Source organism: Oryza sativa, chromosome 1, assembly GCF_034140825.1.
Source record: "Oryza sativa Japonica Group chromosome 1, ASM3414082v1".
Lineage (NCBI taxonomy): Eukaryota > Viridiplantae > Streptophyta > Magnoliopsida > Poales > Poaceae > Oryza > Oryza sativa.
Window position 1 is genome coordinate 25,778,991 of NC_089035.1, and position 21,830 is coordinate 25,800,820.

Genomic DNA, 21,830 nt, shown 5'->3' on the forward strand with positions numbered 1-21,830 from the left:
TTTGTCTTCCATGTACTTTGTCACTACGTTGCCAAACACTATGTTGTCATCGGCCATGGACGGACCAATTTTTTTGTATCGATCCCTAAAGTACGCTTGCGTGCCGTGAAGGATGAATTCAACAATAGCAACCAATGGAAGTACCCGAACTCCTCGCATTACCCAGTTGTACACCTCTGCCAAATTGGTTGTCATTATGCCATACCGAGATCCATCGGTGTCGAACAATAGAGACCACTTCTCCTTAGGCTCATTCTCAATCCACTGAGTGAAATTTCTGATGGACGACCCTGACCTCCTTCTCATTGTTGGTGGGTCATCATGTAATGCACCAAGAGGTATGGGAGGCTCGTCACCTTCAACTAGTGGACTGCGAGATTGCTCATCTGTTTGCTTCGTTATCAACTCATCCAACTTGTCCCACAACTCATTAAATTTCTTCTCTTGGTTCTGTGCACAGAGCCTCTTAAAGAGCTCCATAAGATGCTTGTTCTTGAATTGCTTGTAGAAATTTGCACCCATGTGACGCATGCACCACCGACTCCGAACATCAGGCCACTTAGTTGGAAGTCCCTTCTCATCCCAACCGTTCTGCAAGTAGTCAATAGCCCGCAACATACCCGCATGACGATCATGTATAAGGCAAACGTTGGGCCTCATACGCACCACTGCAATGTGCACTCTCTCTAGGAACCAGTACCAGCTTTCAGTGTTCTCACTCTCTACAAATGCAAAAGCCATAGGTAGAACCTGGTTGTTCCCATCACACCCAATTGCTGTCAATATCTGACCTCGGTATTTACCTGTCATAAAAGTTCCATCTATGCATAGAACAGGTCGACAATGCACAAAAGCATTGATGCAAGCACCCAATGAGAAAAAGGCTCTTTGCAGCACACTCTTTGTTCGATCATCAACCGATGTAAATGTATGTAGGTCATAGTACGTATTATTATTCCTCTGGGCAATGGTGGCTAACAAACGAGGCAAATTATCATAAGAAGCTTCAAATGTGCCATACCTCATCTCAATGATCTTTTGTTTGGCTCTCCAGGCCTTTGCATAGCTTATGGTGTACTTGAATTTGTTCTCGATGTGCCTAATAATTGATTTTGGTTCAAAGCCAATGTTACCAACAACACTGCTGTACATCTCACTTGCCACAAAAGCTGAAGTGATGTTTCGGTGATACTTCTCCACCCCTTGTAAGTAGCACTTGTGCTCGGTCACAATGCTAACTTTCCAATAATCATTCCATTTACCCTTATATGCATGGACACGCCACGGACAATCTTCCTTCATGCACCTCACTTCATACACATAATTTGTTGACTTGACCACCCTAAACTCTCTCTGCAAGGAAACTGCCCAATGCTTCACCGCCTCCTTCATCTCATCCTTATGAGCATATCTTGCACCCTCAATTACCTCGTTCTCCTTATACTCCCAGGGTACATGATCACCCTCTGATATAACAAGTCCAGAGAAGTCCTCATTTGCCCAATCAGTGGCCATTACATCACCTTCCTCATCGGATGATGCGTCGTCGTCCACTTCCTCATTATCCGAATCTTCCCTCTCCATTTCATCAACAATTATACCGACTCTCTCCCCCTCATCCGCCATGCCCATAGCCTGCTCCTCCCTTGGTTGATTTTCCTCATTTTGCATCGATGGTCCAACATCCCCTGCATTGATAGGACCCTCTACATCTTCGGTTTGCATTGAAACATTTATATCTTTCTCTTGTACCGACACAAATATAACGAGGGGCCATGACCGTTCAAAAGCCATTTCCACATACCGTCTCCAAGCATCAGTGCTGTCCATCGGCATTAGTTCCCAAAAATAACCTTCTGTTGCACGACTCACTACAACTGACACTGACATTGTGTAGACTTCTTGGTCTATTCTAAATCCTCTCAACAACCAACTATAAATTGACTGAAATGTTCTCTCCGCAGGCCTATCGATGCCCTTAGATGTCATTACAAAATCTGACAGATCAACACCATCTGGACCAAATCTAATATTTCCTTCACCGTGAACTATCTGAAATGTGACCTTACTTGACATTGTGCCTGATGAAAACAATAACTGCGTTAACCTCGCATTTCTGTACTACGCCCTAAGTTACATTCTCTACAATATTGTTCTCTAAATTTCTAAAATTACGTTACATTCTCCAGATCAAACTAAACTACATCTTACAATTAACACTACTGTCTATGTCTCAATTCATACTATTATATTCTATGCTCTGGATCTACACATATGTGCTGTGTGCTACAGATGTGCTAAAATATATGGAACTAAAACTAAAACGCAACATATATACTCAAACATAACATATTAGTACAAATGCACAAAAGATGTATGGGAGCATACCTGTGATGAATTGAGCGAACCAGCAGGGCTTCGCCGCTCCCCTTCTGCTGCCCTCCCCTCTCTCTCTTTTGTTTTTTTTGGATTTTTAGTGAATATAATGAAATTTCACAGAGGAGGGACTGGGCTTTATAGGGGGAGAGGCAAAAATCGCCCTCCCCCAGGGCGGCAAGGGGGCCGCCTGCAAAATTCCATGCCCCCTCGCCGCCCATTTGCAGGCGGCCCCCCCCCACAGTACAAAATCGCCCTAGCGGAGGGCGGCAAGGGGGCCGCCTGCAAAATTCCATGCCCCCCTCGCCGCCCATTTGCAGGCGGCTCCCCCCACAGTACAAAATCGCCCTAGCTGAGGGCGGCAAGGGGGCCGCCTGAAAAATTCCATGCCCCCCCTCGCCGCCAATTTGCAGGCGGCCCCCCGCACAGTATAAAATCGCCCTAGCGGAGGGCGGCAAGGGGGCCGCCTGCAAATTTCGTTGACGGCCGTCGCCCGAGAGCGAACGGCCGTCTGCCACGTCATTTTCGCCGCCCTCTGAGAGGGCGATTTTTAAAAATCGCCCTCCCAGAGGGCGGTAGGCGACTCCTTCCGTCAATTTTCAAAATGGAAAATTATTTTTATAAAACTTTTAATAAAAAAAATTATAAATAAAAAAAATTCGCCAGTCCGGTTTGCCGGCCTTGTGCGCTCGTCGTTTCCTTGTGTGCTCATCTGTCGGTGGGTCTACCATTCAGCTCGCGACGCGTGTGCTTCCTGTATGCTGGGCCCAGTTAGCATTGGTCGAGCCGCTGTCTTCCTCGGCTCCTCTGCTTTGGTCGTGAATCGGTGCCGCCGCGTGTCGGCCATCGGCGAGGCTCTAGCGCTCAGAGTCGCGGGGCCGCTCCTCTCTCTGTCCGCCCCTGTCTCGACTCTCGAGCTATGATGGTGGACTGCTATGGCGTACGGCGGCGACGGGATTGGCTGCTGCTCGCTGCTCCACTACGCGGAGAGCCCCATGACCATGGCCAGGCGATGGTTTGTCCGTTTCCCTCCCTTTCTTCTACAGAGAGTGCTGGTTCTATTCTTTCTTGCTCTTCCTCAGCTCATCTTTTCTTCTCCGCACAGTATCGTCGCTGATCGTATCCTCCCTTGTGCTCTGTTGTTTTCCTCCTACGCCTTGCTCTAGATTGCGCCGTTGTGGTTCGAGGGTTCTTTCGATCATGCGTGTGCCCACTGATTTTTGGGTTTTCTGCTTTCTAGGCTGCGCTGCTGGATTGGGGATTCTCTGTTGGCGTTTTCACTTGGGGGAGGCAAGGATTTGCCTCCCTCGTCTACTGCTCGCAAAGGTATTTTGTGCTCTCTCGTGCACTGGTTACCACCTTTTATTCGGTGTGTATGAGATGAGGTGATTTTATCGGCGAGATATCTGCTTTGTTGATTTCTGCTCCTTATTTTGCCCCCTTCAATTAACAGGAAACAGTTCCTTCACATGTTTATGTTAATTCGCTGATTCCTTCACATATTTGTGTTAATTCGTTTTTTTGTCGTCCTGCTAAGTTACATTCTTTCATAGGTTGCCTCTGTTTCCTTTCGTTTCTGATCTCTATAGATCAGGTTGTTCAGTCGCTGGGATGCCTGTTCGGTTGATTCCACATATGTGGGGTTTCTTTTTTTCCCCTTTAGATTCGACAATAGAGAGATCATGCGAAGTGCTTCTCTGCATCCCACCTCTGTATGACAAATTCTGAATTCATTAGCACATATACACAGCACCGAGAAGAAATTTGAAAGGTGGCTAGGAGAAAAGAAAATTAATCCCCAAGGAAAATGATGTGGTAAAGCATGCCAAGAAGTTAGATTTGTGCACTAGGAATCACAAGAGATGTTCTTGCACTCGTGAGGAAGGAGTGTGATAGCCCCCCTCCTTTGTTTTCCTTTTTTAGAGCATGGTTCAGTATTCCTGCAGAGTAAAGGTCCTACAAAGTAGGAAGAAGCCTTGGCCCTTGGGAGGGTCAGATAACATTTACTTATGCCATCCAAAGTTTAGAAAAAAAATGTGAAACGCTTAGTTGTAAAGATCTGGGCTTGTCTTGTTACTAAAAGCTGAATGGCCAAAAACCGACCAGTTATATTGCAGCTTGAGCCAAAGCTTTCTTGGGAATGTAGTTTGTTTGTATTGTAACCACTTCTTAGGTACATAAATTGGATAAAAATTTTTATGCCTGCTTAATACACATCCATTGGTGATAAGCTGCTCTTCTGTATTTAGGATGTTTTTTGCTCACTTATGTTGCCCCGTGGTTCTTTGGTTTTGCGGCCATGGTCTTCTTCCTCTGTCAGACCTTATGCCATGGTGTGTTTCGGGCAGACTCTCGATGTCATTATGTCTTTCGTCTTTTGTGTTTGTTTTTAACACATCTTTAGGTGTATCTATGTTTGAACCTGCCTCCTGGATTTGTTCTTCATGGTTTCCCACCCTGTGTCCATGGGATATATCGTGCTCTATGCCAGTATTCAGACATTACTTATATGTATCTGTGTTTCGTTCCATGTTTCTGTGGTGGTTCATGCCTCTCTCGTTTATGATTTGTTTTTACATTGCATGCACATTCATATGTATCTGCAATGTGTCTGTGTTTTGTTAGCTTCTTTTCTTGCTGTACAGCTGTCGCATGGAGCGGTCGAGATCCCTATGCATCTGCCCGCAGAAGCGTGTATATGGTACTTGCTGATCTTATTATAGTTGCATGTGGTGTTCTCATAGCCAGCGAGGCTATTAGCGCACATTTTCCCTATTGTTCGCTGATTCATAGTTTTGAACGTCAATAGATGAGTCGTCCTCATGTTATGCTGCCAATGAGCGATCAGTGCTCGCGGCAAGCTCATCATGTCCCATAGGTACATATGCTCGGTATCCTCAGAGTTAGCGAGCTCATCACCATGTTTATTGATTGCTTTTTTTGCTGATTCACAATTTTGTTCGGCGATAGATGAACCATCCTCATCCTGTGCTTGTGCTGAACGCCCAATGTTCATAGGTGGTTCATCATTCTCAATAGGTATGTACGCTCGAAGTGATCATCGCTATCTCATTGTATAGTTCCATTCCTCACCCATTGCATATTTGTTCTCTCATATTTCACTACAATTGTTCTCTCGTTGCGACGTCGTATGCTCGGAGCGTATATTCATATGCTTATGTTCATGTGTTTGCTCATTCGTTCGTGCCAGCACAAATTTATTTTGTTTCCATTTTCTCATTCTGCCTCCTCATCTGAGTGTTCCACAGGGAGTCACGGGCCTTCCCTCATTCATCCTACCCACTCTGCCAGTTACTTCCATGTTGCTATTTGTTTTGTTGTTCGGCTACCTATAACCTTTTTCTTTCTTGCTATTGATTGCCGTGCCTATTTATGTTGTCCATAGGAGACCATTTCTGTCCAATAGTACCATCACGTATTGCTCGGGTTAACCGGGAAAAACGGCGAGCAGCTAGGAAAGCACGTGTCATTGTACGCAAAGGTTGTTCACCTGCTTATCTAAACCCTTCTTTGCGGTCAACTAGGTGGATGCTCTTATTGCTTTCCTTTCTCTTTGTTTCTTATTTGCTATTTCCGTTGCCCCGTTCTTGTTCTGTTTGCACAGAGGCTATCCCGTATTCACCGTCAGTGAGGTTCTCATATTCTATACTAAAGGACTACATGGAGATTCTTAAAGGTGATAACTTAGTGCCAACCTTCCTTCGCTCTACTTTTCTCACTGTTTTTGGACTCTATATCTACTGTTGGACAAATATATCCATGCTCCCTTGCTTATGAGTTGCCCCATTCTTGCAGCTACGTACCCAGAACGTTCTTACTATGGTGGTCCTGATTATCAATGCAATCATTGTGGTGCGCTTTTTTGGTACCAAGAAAGAGTCGTTAGCCAGAGTTCGCATAGGGCTAAGAGGATTGCATACAATTTGTGTTGCCGTGGTGGGAAGATCTCCTTACCTGTGCATAGGCCTTTCCCTCCTATCCTACAATCATTGATTCGTTTTGATGGCGGCGCCTGTTCCAGCTCTTTCATGCGACTCATCAGGCAGTATAATTCATTATTTGCATTCACATCACTTGGAGCTAACATTGACAGGAGCATAAACACTGGTCATGGCCCTTATGTCTTTCGTATCAATGGTGTCGTGCATCATAGAATAGGTTCTTTGCTTCCTTCTCCTGGACGGCGCCCGGAGTACGCACAGCTATACATATATGACACCACCAATAAGCTGCAAAACAGACTTAATATTTTTGACCATGCTGACAGTGCTGTAGATGTCCCTGACCCTGCTATTGTACAAGAGCTTATCTCTATGCTTAACCAATGCAATCCTCTTGTGCAACAGTTCCGGCTTGCTCGAGACAAGCTGCTCTCTCCAAGTGCTCCTGAAATTGCTATCAAACTCATTGGGTCAGGTCATTCTCAGGGTGATCGTTACTGCCTTCCCACTGCTTCTGAGTTGGCTGCACTCATTGTTCCTGGTACATCTTCTGAGATATCGAAGTTTGATGTCGTTGTGCAGAAGCATTCAAGTGAATTGAGTCAGCTTTCTCCCATTCATCCAGCTCTTATGTCACTGCAGTACCCACTTCTGTTCCCATATGGTGATGTTGGTTTTCGTACTGGCATTAAGCTTAGAGAGGTAGATGATCACCCGCCTGGGAGTCGTGATGAGGTGTCCATACTTGAATATTATCGGTATGAGTGCCACTACCGAAAGGATGAGCCCAACCCATTTACTTGATGTGGTAGACTTTCTGATCAGCTCGCTGTTAATGCTTTCTCATGTATCGAGACATCTCGCCTCAACTTCCATACTCTGAGCCAGAAGAAGCTTCGCTCTGAAACACATCAAGGTATATCTGATGCTGTTGCTAGGGGAGACACTAATGGAAAAGATGTTGGTATAAAGGTAATTCTGCCATCAAGTTTCACTGGAGGAAGGCGATACATGGTGCAAAATTACCATGATTCAATGGCGTTGTGCCGTGCCTACGGTCCTCCTCACATATTCTCAACTTTCACATGTAATCCTAAATGGCCAAAAATTACTCAGGCGATTCGTTTTGAGCTAGGCCAGAAACCAAATGATAGAAGTGATATGGTCACACGTGTTTACCATATGAAGCTAGATGAGTACATTACATATATTAAGATTGGACAGGCATTCGGTCCAATACAAGCTGGTAAGTTCCATATCTCATTGATTATAGCTATCCAGTCTTTATACACATATCTTTACCACCACATGTATTGCTTCTGCTAGCTGTTCATATCTTTTTTCTTGCTGTTTTATTTTCCAGTTGTATACACTGTCGGGTTCTAGAAAAGGGGATTGCCGCATTCTCATACATTAACATGGCTCATGGGTCAATTTGGAGATCCTTCACCTGCATTCATTGATAGCCTTATAAGTGCTGAGATACCAGATATAGGCATTGATAAATTTGGGTTTGGTCTTGTTGATGAATTCATGATACATGGCCCATGTGGTGAGCACAATCCACATTCTCCTTGCATGAAAGATGGTAGGTGCTCAAAGGGGTATCCAAAACAATTCTGTGATGTGACTTCCATAGATGATGATGGCTATCCTATCTATCGACGACGCAACAATGGTCGCTATGTGGTAAAGAATGGAGTTAAGCTGGATAATCGGTGGGTCGTCCCTTATAATCTAGCTCTTCTCAAGAAATTTCAAGGTCATATCAATGTGGAATGGTGCAATAAAACGTACCTTATCAAGTACCTTTTTAAGTATGTAAATAAAGGAAGTGATTGTACTGCGTTTGCTTTCAAGCAGAAGGATTCAGAGGAGGCAAACACTAGCAGCGCCAACAATGGTGGGATAGATGAGGTTATGCAGTACATCAAGTCCAGATATCTATCAACTTGTGAATCATACTGGAGATTATATGGGTTTGAGATACATGGAAGAACTCCTTCTGTTGAGCGGCTTGTTGTGCACCTTCCCAATATGCAGTTTGTGACATACCATGAAGAGGCTGACCTTGAAGAGGTTATAGAAGACCCTGATTCTTCCAGAACTATGCTTACTGAATGGTTTGTTGCTAATCAACGGCACATCTTTGCCAGGGATCTCACATACTGTGAGTTTCCCTCCAAGTTTAACTGGGACTCCGACAAAAAAGTCTGGACAAAACGTAAAAGAGGAACCAAAATAGGGAGGTTAAGACATATTCATCCAAGTGCTGGGGAGCCATTCTACCTTAGAATGTTGCTGATGGTAGCTCGAGGTTGCATGACTTTTGAAGATGTCAGGACATACCAAGGTGTGACATACAGCACCTATCGTGAAGCTTGCCAGGCACGTGGTCTTATTGGTGATGATGCTGAATGGGATCATCTCTTTGAAGAGGCAGTTATCTGGGCTACTGCATATCAACTCAGGAACCTATTCATGACTGTTCTAGCACATTGTGATGTAGGTGATGTTAGGGTTTTGTTTGATAAATACTGGAAGTATATGGCAGATGATTTTGCTTACAAGCTAACCAAAGCTCTTGGGGTACAGCGTAGAGCTATTCCGGATGTTATGTTGCAGAACACCTTGCTCAAAGAATTGGATGGCATTTTCTCAAATAATGGCTTATCAATCTCATCATTCGATCTCCCGACACCAGCTGAATGTTCGGATACCAGTGCAGGAAATATGCTTATTTTAGAAGAGCTCAGTTTCAACCAAGGCAGCCTCCATGAAGAGTCTATGTCCATGTATGCTAGCTTGAATGATGACCAGAAGAAGATATATGACAAGGTCTTTGACAGGCTAGCTCATAAGGAAAAATGTATTTTCTTTATATCTGGACATGGTGGAACAGGAAAGACATTCTTGTGGAATGCTATTATGGCAAGGCTGAGGTCAAGAGGCGAGGTCGTTCTTGCAGTTGCTTCTTCTGGAGTCGCAGCTCTGCTCATGCCTGGTGGAAGGACAACTCATTCACGCTTTCGGATACCTATAGATATACATGATCAGTCCATGTGTGGTGTTCGTAGAGGTACAATACTTGAAGATCTTATTAAGAAGGCATCATTGATTATATGGGATGAGGCGCCTATGACAAACAAGCTATGCTTCGAGGCACTGGATAGAACTCTTCGGGATATTCAGTCCGCTGATGATGCAAGTAATGTGCATAAGCCTTTTGGAGGTAAAGCAATTTTGCTTGGTGGTGATTTTAGGCAGGTCTTGCCAGTGATTCAGCAAGGTACAAGAGCTGATGTGGTGGCTGCTTCCTTGGTTGCATTGTGGAACCATGTTGAAGTCTTACACCTCACCATTAACATGAGGCTACATAATCCATCGCTCTCGCAACAAGCCAAGGATGAGCTAGCAGAGTTCGCTAAATGGGTTCTTGACATTGGTGAGGGACGTGTTCCAATGGATAGACGACAGGGTGAGGTTGAAAAGACATGGATACAGATACCTGAGGAATTGTTGCTTACTCCACATGGTGACAAGATTACAGCTATAATTGATGCTGTCTACCCATATTTTCAGACCAACTATGACTGCATCCCGTATCTTGCTCAGCGCGCAATAGTTTGTCCAGTAAATGCAGTTGTTGATGAGGTTAATGATATGATGCTTGCCAAAGTACCTGGAGAAGCAAAGGACTATCTTAGCAGCGACACTATTGCAAATACACTTGAGAAAGCTGCGGATTTTGATCTGTTGTATCCCATAGAATTTCTAAACTCGATATCCATAAACAACTTCCCGGAACATCACATATCCCTGAAAATTGGTTCAGCAGTTGTCCTACTTCGCAACATCAACCAATCACTTGGCCTTTGCAATGGGACAAGATTGCTGGTTACTCGACTTGGTGATTTTATTTTTGAGGGCAAAATCATGACTGGGACAAATATTGGCCAGCTGGTCTGTATTCCACGGATTGTCCTAAGTGGAAATAGTCCGAAGTGGCCTTTCACGCTCCAGCGCAGGCAATTTCCAATCAGACTATGTTATGCAATGACAATAAACAAATGCCAAGGGCAGACATTAGGAAATGTTGGTGTATACCTCAAGAACCCTGTCTTCACACATGGACAGCTATATGTTGCTGTTTCGCGAGCTACATCAAAGGAAGGACTCAAGTTATTGATAGAAGATGATGATGGAAATCCTTGTTCCACCACCAAGAACATCGTCTACAACGAAATATTATCGTTGCTGTAGATTAGTCTTATTGTGGCTATCTCTGCATCACTGTGATGGCTCTTTTGTGAAGCTCTTTGTTCTGTGATCCCATTTGTCGATGCAGCTTTCCTATTTTGTTGTTCCCTTTTGTTTAGCCTTTACTGCCAGCTTGTGTTCGTATATGTGTTGTTCCTGTTTGATCACTTGCTTGTTCCAGTGCCTTTCATGCGTGCTTATCGATTCTTCTTTCTTAATTTCCATATTTCTCTCTTGTTACTATCAGCTGCTTTTAGACATGATTTATTAAAATGCCCTGCACTGAAAATAATTCTCAGCTCCAAAAACAAAAAACTTATATGCTCCACCATAGTCCCTTCAGCAATTACAACTTTGTGCCTTCATATCATGCAGAACATTGTTTGTATAATTCCCCTCTAACTTGCATGATATGTTTTCTGTGCCCTGCAGATGGATTACAGTCTCCTAAAGGATGTCACACAGGAATCACACCGTTGGCGCGTACGAGTGCGGGCAACCCGCTTCTCGGAGTTCACCATAGCTAATGAGCCTGACAAGATTTTGCGCCTTGATTTAGTCCTGCTTGATGAGCAGGTATAGCACTGAGTACATGCTTTCTTTCTCTGCACACTATTTGCCTCCGCACACTCTTACATATTGAAACATCAACAGGGAGACATGATGGATGCGCAAATCCCAAGATGCCATGTTGATTAGTTCAAGCCTTTGCTAAAGGAAGGCGCTGTGTATTACATCAAATACTTCGAAGTCGCCGAGGCACGCCCCCAGTATAGGCCTGTTGATCGGCTGTTGATGGCAAAGTTCACTGCTCACACAACCGTTATAGAAGATACTAGACCACCATCCACGTTCCCATCTTATGCCTGCAAAATTCTTTCTTTTGATGAACTCAGAGCTCGGGCTTACAAGAAAGATATTCTTTCAGGTAAGTCTCCTTGGCCCAGATCAATCTATATTATTGCTTATTAATCTTCTCCATTTCTAGCTTGCTGCCCTCATTTACTCATATATAGTTTTCCTCCCTCATATTCCCATGTAGATGCTATAGGCATAATGACAACCATCGGGCCAAAGCAGACTGTTTCTTGTGCAGGTGTTATGAAAGTTGTGCTTAATGTCCATATAACCAATGGAAGGTATGTGCGTATCGATACGTTACCATTCCAAACATATTGGGAAAATTGGAACCATGCCATTATAATTTTGCAAAATTTGAGATATGCCATCTTGACCCACATGTCATTGACTCATGTGGGTCCTACACGTCATTGAGATACCGATGGCATATCTCAAACTTTGCAAAATTATAATGACATGGTTCCAAATTACCCAAACATATTTCTGTTCTGGGTGAGTGAAAGCTACCATCCAAAATGAGCAACCTATGCACAGATAGATCATTATTGCTTTTTTCATGTGCATCATCGATTTCTTGGAAACATATTTGTTTCTCCTTTTTTTTCTAGACGAACATTCTCTGGCATCTTGATTAGTAGCAAATATGGATGGTTAAAAAGTCATCTGCATTATTTTCCAGTTCTTAGTTCTTTTATGTGCTTGCAGAGAAACTGCCGTCGTGGCATTATGGGGTCCCCATGCTACACAATTCCACGCTGAAAACTTGCAGCAGCAAGCAGACAATGGACCTGTTGTCATGTTATTTGTTGGTTTAACTGTTAAATTTTGAGACCGTAAGAAATAAATTCCTGTTCTATTATCCCTCCTATCTCATTTGCATATTTTCACTGTTCTAACTCACATGATGTGTTCTTCCGTCTTTGACAGGCCAGCTAGCCCTACAGGGTAGCACTGTCTGTAGATGGTATCCTAATGCACCAATCCAGGAAACAATCTCCCTCATAAGCAGGTGCCACTTAGCTATGCTCTTTTCGTACACATAGTGTCACGACCGGAATTAACCCAACGGGCATTCCTTACGTGCGTGCATTATTCCTTGTCCTAGGAGGCATGGTACACCAAAAGTTGATACAATTCAGAGTTTAACAAGAGGAAGCATAAATAGTTAATTTATTACATGGGCGGCGAAGGCCCAGCACACATGAAGACAAACGAAAAACAGCGGAAGACTAGGGCGACGACCACAGGCGCTTGACGGCAGGCACGAGCTAGACACCAAAGCCTTCATCTTCCAGGAACTCCTCTTCTGGGTTTGGGAAAAATTGAGCAAGACTGAGTACAACCACCGTACTCAACAAGACACACCCACAAGTGCAGAATAAATGCAAGGGAGTACAAGGGAGTTATAATATAGGGGGTTAGGGTTTGCAGTAAACAGCATTAAAAGACACTTAGTTGCTCAAGCTACCTTGCAAACACGATCCTAGAGCTATACAATATTATTAATCAAGGCCGTGAACCCACACGAACCTGCCTTAACCCAAGGCCTACGATGATTCAGACCGAACTGGCAACCCGACCCTGGGTCCCAGCTTGTCCCAAGCCAACCCAGGCCAACCATTCCACATTTTAGTTGTTAAGCAGGTTTTAAGAATTTAAAACACTAACTTGGGTACATTGCTAGGCTTGCCCATAACCGAGGGCGCGGCTATTCGAATAGGTTATACTCTGATCAGAGGTGTACATCTTTACCCACAAGACACATCTTCCTCACATGTAACCACGTGCCACATACCACCACGGTATACGGACGAAAGACGTGACATAGTTCCGAACCCATCCTAGCCATAGACAAGAGTACCGACCCAGCCCCGCCTACGGCCGGAACCTCCGAGACAGGTAGGTAGGACCGAGCCCCTAGCAGCAGGACACCAGCCCTGTGCCATGACATCTCGACTACCGGGCCACAGCTCGTGTAGCCTTCATTTGTCCTAGAGATGTCCATCGACCCCCGACTTCGTCCATCTCCATCCGTGTACTTTTGTTTATAACCAGACTGAGCCACAAACTAAGCCTTACCCACTAGACATGTGGAAGTACGGTAGTGCTTTGCAACAGAGGCCCGAAGACCGGTCCTTATATGACCGAGGTGCTACTATCAAAACCATGCACCCCGAGCCCAGCCTAAAACCATTTTGAGGGTTTTGAATAGAGGGGAAGGTGTGCATCCAATTCCACAATAATCCAACCATTCCATAATGTCCAAGTGATATGAATATTCCCAAAGTCTAGAGTTGTAAAACCACCTAATGTTGCCTAATTAAACTGTGAAGCATCTACCTAAATTCATACTAGTGGTACCATGAATAGAGTACCCACTAGTTGGGGTTTTATTTATTCTAGGGTGAACAAGGTAATAATAACAATAACAATAATAATAAGGTCATAACAAAGGTAAATAGGCATGGCTAAATAAAACAGTGATAACGCGGGAATTTAAGTAAAGCGGTAATGCAATAATTTAAATCAAAATAATTTTATAAACTGGGATTCAATATGCTCAAGGATGATGTGACTTGCCTTGCTCGCTTTCCCAAACGTCGGCTTCAACCTCCACGTAGAGCGGATCTTCCGAAGCTGCAGCGTCTACACGACCAACGGAAAGGAAAAAGGCTTTTACTCTAATAAACTCCATATAACAAGCAGGAACAAAGCACAAAAATGGGTTCTTGACTTCTTAAGGAAAAATTAGAGACTTGAACGGTCCAAATCTGTAACACCCTGAAAATTCGTCCGACAAAAATCTAAACTCTAAAAATATGGGCCTTCAAAAACTTTTTAAATAAATTGCATCATGCCGATTTTATTCGCCTATTTCATTGGATTTTGATTTCGGAGTTTGTTGATCGCGAATAAAGAATAATTAATTAGGAATAAAACCTAAAATTAAATGAGCAAAATAAATAATTGAAATATAATTTAAAATAAAGGTTGAGGTGGGGATAGAAACAAATAAAATATTATCGCGATCATATTTGTATTAATTAAATCTAAATACGACGGAATGAGAATTAACTCTAATTAAAATCAAGTAAATTATATAAAAATAAAATATGGGTACAATTAATCTAGAGTGGATCCATTCGTTAGGATAATACACGTATTGAGTAAACTTCATTTATGCAAGATTTAGAAATTATAGAATCAAATTTATATAGGAAATAAACTAAAATCGGGATAAATAGGAAAGTACACTGTTCATTATGGCGTAGGTGTTCGATGCGGTCCCTAGCCTTCCCCCTCCTCTCCCACCTCTGCGCCCTAGCCGGCCTTGAGGCCCGCATCGCCGCCGCCCGTCGCGTCGCCGCCCCGCGCTGTCGCCGTCGCCGACTGTCGCCGTCGCCGACTGTCGCCCCGCGCCGTCGCCATCGCCGCTGTCGCCGTCGCCGTCGTGTCGTCGCGCCTTGCGCCCCGAGCCGCCGTCGCCATCCATCGCCGTCGACGTCCCATCGCCGTGCGCCCGTCACCGTCACGCCTCGTGCCGCGCGCCCGCCGCCTCGCGCCCCACGCGCCGCGCGCCATCGCTTCGCCGCTGCTGCGCCGCGCCGCCATCCCGTCGCCCCGCGCGCCCACGCGCCCCATCACCGCCCGTCCCGTCGCAGCGCGCGTGACGCCATCGCCACCTGCCGCCGCGCGCCGTCGCCCCGCGCCTCGAGCCGCGCCGCCGTCACGTCGCCGCCCGTCGCGTCACCGCCGTCGCGTCGCCGCCTTGAGCCCCGTGCCGCCGTCGCGTCACTGCCCCTTGCCCCGCGCCGCCGTCATGTCAGGCCGGCCACCCCTCCCCCTCTCTTTCTTCCCCTCTCCCCTATAAATACCCCTTCCCCCTTCTCCACCCCACTCCATTCCCTCCTCCTCTCCCTCTCCCCCTTCTCCACGCGCCGCCGTCGTTGTGCCACCGCGCAGCTGCCTTCGAAGCCACCGCGCCGCCGCCGCGAGGCCGCCGCGCCGTGCCGCGACTTGCGCCGCCGTCGCCATCGTCGCCACCGCCGCCGCCGGTGAGCCGTCTTCCCCCCTCCCCCCCTCGCGTCCACCGCTGTCGCCGCCCCGGTGAGCAAGAGCCGAGAGAGGGAGAGAGGAATGGAGAGGCCGAGGGAGAGAAAGAGAAGGAAAAAAGAAAAGAAAAGAGAGAAAGAGAAGGAAAAAGAAAAGAAAAGAGAGAAAGAGAAGGAAAAAGAAAAGAAAAGAGAGAAAGAGAAAGAAAAAGAAAATAGAAAAGAAGAAAAGGAGAAAATAGAAGAGAAATTAGGGGAGAGATTAGGAGGATTTAGGAAATAAAAATGGTCGGGGTTAATCATAATTTTTAGGAAATTCCTAGAGTGTAATAGTATTTCGATCGAAATTCCGGGTTAATTATAGAAATATGTTTCTTGATCGGATTAGATTAAAATTGGTAGTAATTTAGATGTAATTAATAACTAAACAATTAGATGAATTCTTATAGATTATTATAGATTATTTTTGGTAATCTCTATAAGTCATCGATTCACGGTAGAAATTTGGATTTAATTACTAGGAATTTTAGCCGTGTATTATATTTAATCGTTTAGTCATAGACTAAATTAAATCGTACAATATTATAAGATAATTTTAGGATTTTGTCATATATTTAGCTCGCGATAGAAATTTCTAACCTATTATATGGATGTAATACCCGGGCGGATTAAATTAAAAACTTGTGCTAATAAAATAATTTTGCCACAAAATAGTTTGGGGATGGATAGAGTTAAACAAACGGAGTAGCTCTATTTCACGAACGAAAATAGATAATGTAAGAAACCGACTTCCGCGCTTGATATCTTCTTGGATTTACTTGGATCTTTATTTGAATTCTAACCGAATTCAAATCGTTTCTTCGCACGTAATTATAGAGCCCGAGGGAGTTGCAGATCCAAGCGAAGGACAAGACCCGCAAGACTTTGAGCAAGGCAAGTCATCACTATTCTTTGAATATGTTGGTCCCAATTGCGAAATTATTTTGTTTATAAAAATTGCATGCAATAATGAACAGCCTACTTGCGATTATGCCATGCCTTGATTATTGTTTACCCTTATTCCTTCGTAACCATGTTTACGTATGAGTCCCTAGTCAATTATGACAATTGCTTAGAAATGCTATTTTAGAATCATGCATGCTCATATTTATCAAATGTTATATGCTTGGGCAATTACCTTTGGGAAGGTAATTGAGATGCGGCATGTGGAGACATGAGCGCCACATTGCCCTGATGTTGATGACATGATTTGTGGAAGGAGAAATAAAATTAAACAACTGTTTTCGACTAGGGCGGACGGAGGATTTGGGTGGTATCCGGGAAAGGCTAGCACCGTCCCCGGTCAATTAAGGACCGAGCCATGAAGTTAAGCATGAAACGACCCCCGTACAACCGCACTTCTTGTATGGGTATAGACCTAGCGGAATAAATAGCTGAGCGGAGGCAGTATCCATGCATAGTGGTTTCTTGATGTGGGAGGCAGGGGCTCTACGGTGGGGCAGCCATTGGTAGAACCGCGAGGCGGGTGTCTACAGTGGTGTCGCCATCAGTGGGACTGCCATGCGAGAATTTAAATATAATTATAACTTAATGCATGTGTGAGTCTTTCCTTCCCGGGTGCGCCAGAACTCCTCTCACTGCTAGAAACCGTGTATGCCTAGAGTGCATGAGGATGTAAAGTTCATGGAGCGGGTACTGCCAATGCGAGGTTATCGAAAAACTTTGCCGTGACGCGTCTCATGTGTTGGGACGAGGCTCATGTGTTGGGCAGTCGCGGAGTGCAGGTAAAGTGTACATCTACTGTAGTGTGAGTAAACCAAATCTATTCGAATAGCCGTGCTCGCGGTTATTGAGCATCGGGACATGTATTACACTTGGCTAGACTCTAAATTCTTAACTTGTGTGGGATGGGATATTGCATGATGATTTCTAAGCTGATGGAGCCACTTCCTGAGAGGCGAGAAGGTGGACGTCCTCAGAAAACCATGACGACACAACGGCGGGAAGCTATCTTTGGGATCACAATGGATGGTGGACAGAACCGTCGTTGTTTAATGAAAACACTGGTACTAAAATTTGATCAGTCTGTGCTAAGTCTTAGGTTTGCGAAAAGAATTACAAAACTTTCTTTGCGCAAAAGAACCATAGCCATCCTTTGAATACCCCTATCATATGCATTGTTGCTGTGGTGGCTTGCTGAGTACGGTTGGTACTCACCCTTGCAATATACAAACTTAATCAGAGGTCGGAGATGAAACTTCGGAGGATCCCTACGCTTACTACTAGGAGGGTGATGAAGACGACGGCGCTCAGTAGGTCTTAGTTACGGTCGTTGCCTGTGGCAATGGCGTGCCGCTGCCTTAACTCCGCTGCCTTATCTACTTCTGTTTTTGGAATGTATTCCGGACCGCTCGGTCCGAAGATTTAAGACTATGCCTGCGGGCTTTTGATGTAATAATTCGCACTAGACTTTCGTGTATGTGCATTTGGTATTTCAGCTATGAACTCGTGTGTACCAGACTACTTGATCTAGAGAAATGGTACTGTTTACACGATTGATTCCTATTATAAAAACGGGGGTCCACAAAATCCGAGTTCAAATGGCCAAGTTATGGCCATTTGAAGTTTATATGCTCTTTAAGTGAATATTTGCGAATTTCTTCATTTAAATTTTAATTTAAAAAGGATTTATTGCGTCAGCCGAGGGGAGGGGGCGCGCGGACTGGGTCCACGGGAGTGGGGCCCACGTGGCAGCCTCACGGTCCACGGTGGACCGGGCGCACCCGGGCTCACACCGGCCGGCGCCATGGGCCCCACGCGTCAGCCGCACCCGAGGGCGCGGGCGGCTGACGGCTGGGCCCCACGCGGCGGCCACACGGCGCGCCCGGAGGCGGCCACGACGGTGCAGCCGGCGGGAGGCGGCGCCCGCGCCCCTATGGTCGCCGGCGGCGGCCATAGGCACGGCGGAGTGGCGGCCGAGAGAGAGGAAGGGAAGGGGGAAAAGAGGCGGCGGTCCACGGCTCACCCAGGGTCGACGGCGACGACAAAGGAGGCGGCCGGAGCGGAGGAAGGTGGCAGCGCGGCTCGGGTGGACGGGGACGACGGTGCTCCGGCGGTCGGCGAGCTCGGCGAGGTGGTGGACGGGGTCGGCGGCGATGCGGCGAAGCCGGAGAAGGCGACGCCGAGGCGGGAGATGGTCCCGGCGAGCGGAGAGGGCCGGCCGGAGGTCGTCGGCGACGGAGGAGAGAGAGGGCGACGGCGCGAGCTCGTTTCCGGCGAGGAGACGGTGCGGCAAGTGGCGGAAATGGGCGAGGGTGACGCGGGGAGGGTTTAAATAGGGTTGGGAGGGAGAGAGGGCCGCCGGCGGGGAAGGAAACCGGCGCGGGAGGTCCGGCCGCCATCAATGGCGCCAGCGAGATTTGCGGGAGCAAATCCGGCCGTTTGAATGCGAGAGAGAGAGAGGGAAAATGGGGGGAAAGGGGGAGGGGATCACGGGGAATAATTCCCCCCTACTTAATTGCACGCGGGGGCGGCGGGATGTGACGGATTCGGCGGCAGCGGCGGCGCTTGGCGCGGGCGGGGCGGTGGGAGCGGCGGGAGGACGGGGATGACGGGTGGGCCCCACCCGTCAGCGAGGGTGGCGGGCGGGCCCGCCCGTCAGCGGCGCGCGCCCCTGGAGAGGCCGAATGGGCCGTAGGGGAGAGGAGAGAGAGAGAGGAAGGGAGATGGGCCGAATTCGGCCCATCCGAGGGGAGAGAGATTTTTAGGGTTTTTTTTTATAAAACCTTTTCAACTTTGTTTATTTCTTAATAATTATTATTTGTGCTCTGAAAATTCCACTAAAATTTATTTACACATTTTAGGCTTTTAGGAAATATACAAAAATCCTCCAAGCCTTATTTGACTTTTAACTTTGCACATTTTAATTTTTGGAGGCTTTCACAAGGATTTTAATTATTCTAAGCATAATTTAAAGGGTATATTTTAAGGTCGTTTTGGGACGTGACACATAGACATCCTTCTACTTTATTCAACATATTTTTTCACTCCCTTATGTGTCATGTAGATCAATGCTTTTCCCTAACCTACAAACCAGAGCACTAACTTCTTTCACATTTGAAGCCTTCACAGTAACCCACAGGTGGTCAAGATGATAGAGGCTAACTTCGGTCAGAAGGAAGCTATAAATGTCAAAGTTTTTGATATTTGTGACCTTAATCCCCATGAGGCCTTGGTAATATAACCTACAGCGCTACTAGTGATCATTATTTCCATCATATGTTATTAGCGCCATCCTTTACTTGTTCCATTTTTCGCATGTCAACCAGGGCAATAGCTATGTTGTCAATATAATCATCAGGGATTTGGTTCCTGCTGAGCCTTGGTGGTATATAGCATGCAGCATCTGTAAGAGAGGCACAGCTAGAGAAGGAAACGCATATAAATGCCCGAGATGCAGCACTGATGCAATAGAAACAAGGTGCTCTTATCATATGCACACCTGTAGCTTTTCTCAAGTATTTTACATGATGAACCAATCTATATGCTACAATTCAATCCACGTGTATTGAGAACTGTCTGAACTGCCTTCTATAATAGGTATAGAGTAGCTATCATGGGTATCGATCCATCAGATTTGGCAAACGATCAAGCCAAAGCTGCTGAGTTTACCTTTTTTGGAGAAATCGGTGAACAATTGATTGGCAGGCCTGTTCTTAACCTGGTTGCATCTGTTCATGGAGCACGAGATATAGTACCACCAGAGATCAAAGCAATTTTTGGCAGACAATATGTCATTAGAACCAGTGTGTCACGTGGCTCATTGCAAAGAAATCGGGTATCCTACCAGGTGGATTCCCTTATGCTACCCCACCCAGATCCAAGCCATGCAATTTGTCTACCCAGCCATGATACTTGCGTGGGCTCTTCTGGACATGGCTCAACATCAGCTAATGCAGTTGAACCACATGCCATCGTTTTGTCTTCTACTCAATCTATGCCACCTTCTACGCCGCTTGTGCTTCCAGATACAAAGGTATAATCTAATTTTGTTGTCTTATAAGGATATGTGACCTGTTACATCTAAGTTACCATAATTTCTTAGATTATATCCTTTTTGTATATGACACAAGGGATAGCCATGGTGATCAGCATGAGGCAACACCACCTACTCCACAGGCTAGCAATATATTTTATACTCACATCAATTATATGCATATGTCTTTGTCAGACCTTCCTGACCATTATTACTTTATCAGGTCATAGCTATAGCACAGCTAGATAAAAAACATAAATCTTCTACGGCTGATGAGAATCTTGGCCATGGAGGGTTAGTGCCAATGGAAAATTTCATGTTTTACTTTGATTTCTTCTCTTTTTCCTCATGACTCAAACAACTTCCATTTGTAGCTCATCTCCTGATGAACATGATTGTCGCAAGCCTTCTGTTGTGCGCACACTGTTCGTACACAAGCTGCCACCGGAGCCGCCAAAATGTGACCAACTATACTCAAGCAACTTCTTGCCTCCTCATTTGTTATAGCAAAAATGTGACTCTGCTTTACATTCTTCATTTCAGGACTTGAGCCTCCCATGTGATATCCCTAGAGCGAAGTGACCTTTTGCACCTGGCATGGCAACACGTATACTTCTCTCTCTGATTGAAGCAAAGCTAAAATACTTTGGTCAATCTATTTTGCAGTGCCAACATAGAAAAGAGAAATGTTCTTTTGCGCAAGCCATTGGACCAATCGATATTAGTTTTACCTGTTACGGGCTCACTACCCCTAATAGCTAGCCAAATGATAAATGAATTAGTATCAGCAGTGTTTGGTGTCTATAATATATGCACGTTCTGACAAATATCGCTGCAAGTGATAAGACATAGTCTTATTAATAGTACTATATCTATTCTGCTTATACTACTTCCTTCCTGAGCAATCTGCTTACATTTGTGCCATAGAATCACCACTTCTGTTGTTTCTTATATATGAAACCATTGTACCTACGCATGTCTATCCAGGTGGTTGCAGACCATGTATCGATTATTTTATACCGGATAGTTGTTCTCCAGCGTACACTGTCCTATTAGAGGTAAAAAAAAAGTTGTTGCATAGGCTGCAAACATAGATTTCTTCTTTTTTTCCCTTTTTATGTGTAGAGCATCCGACCAGGCACCATTCTTCTCAGCAATGCTTTTCATCAGTGCAGACATCCAAACCATTTCAGAACACCAGAACATTCACATCTGTACATCAGTCAATCGTGCTATAACGCTACTCCAGTGTTACCGCATACCCACACAAGCATAACTAATAAT

At 45.3% G+C, this 21,830-nt stretch overlaps 2 long non-coding RNA genes across 2 annotated transcripts; both read left to right on the forward strand.

Moving 5' to 3' along the window:
• The first annotated feature begins 3,272 nt into the window (after window positions 1–3,272).
• On the forward strand, window positions 3,273–12,468 carry LOC112939714 (uncharacterized). The gene is made up of 7 exons (XR_010740898.1): window positions 3,273–3,391; window positions 3,617–3,702; window positions 11,031–11,174; window positions 11,253–11,526; window positions 11,641–11,737; window positions 12,165–12,292; window positions 12,387–12,468. It is a non-coding gene; the product is annotated as an uncharacterized lncRNA (long non-coding RNA).
• A 6,761-nt stretch (window positions 12,469–19,229) lies between these two features.
• On the forward strand, window positions 19,230–21,516 carry LOC112939717 (uncharacterized). The gene is made up of 6 exons (XR_010738746.1): window positions 19,230–19,745; window positions 19,840–19,991; window positions 20,111–20,546; window positions 20,644–20,840; window positions 20,921–21,006; window positions 21,090–21,516. It is a non-coding gene; the product is annotated as an uncharacterized lncRNA (long non-coding RNA).
• Window positions 21,517–21,830: the final 314 nt, after the last annotated feature.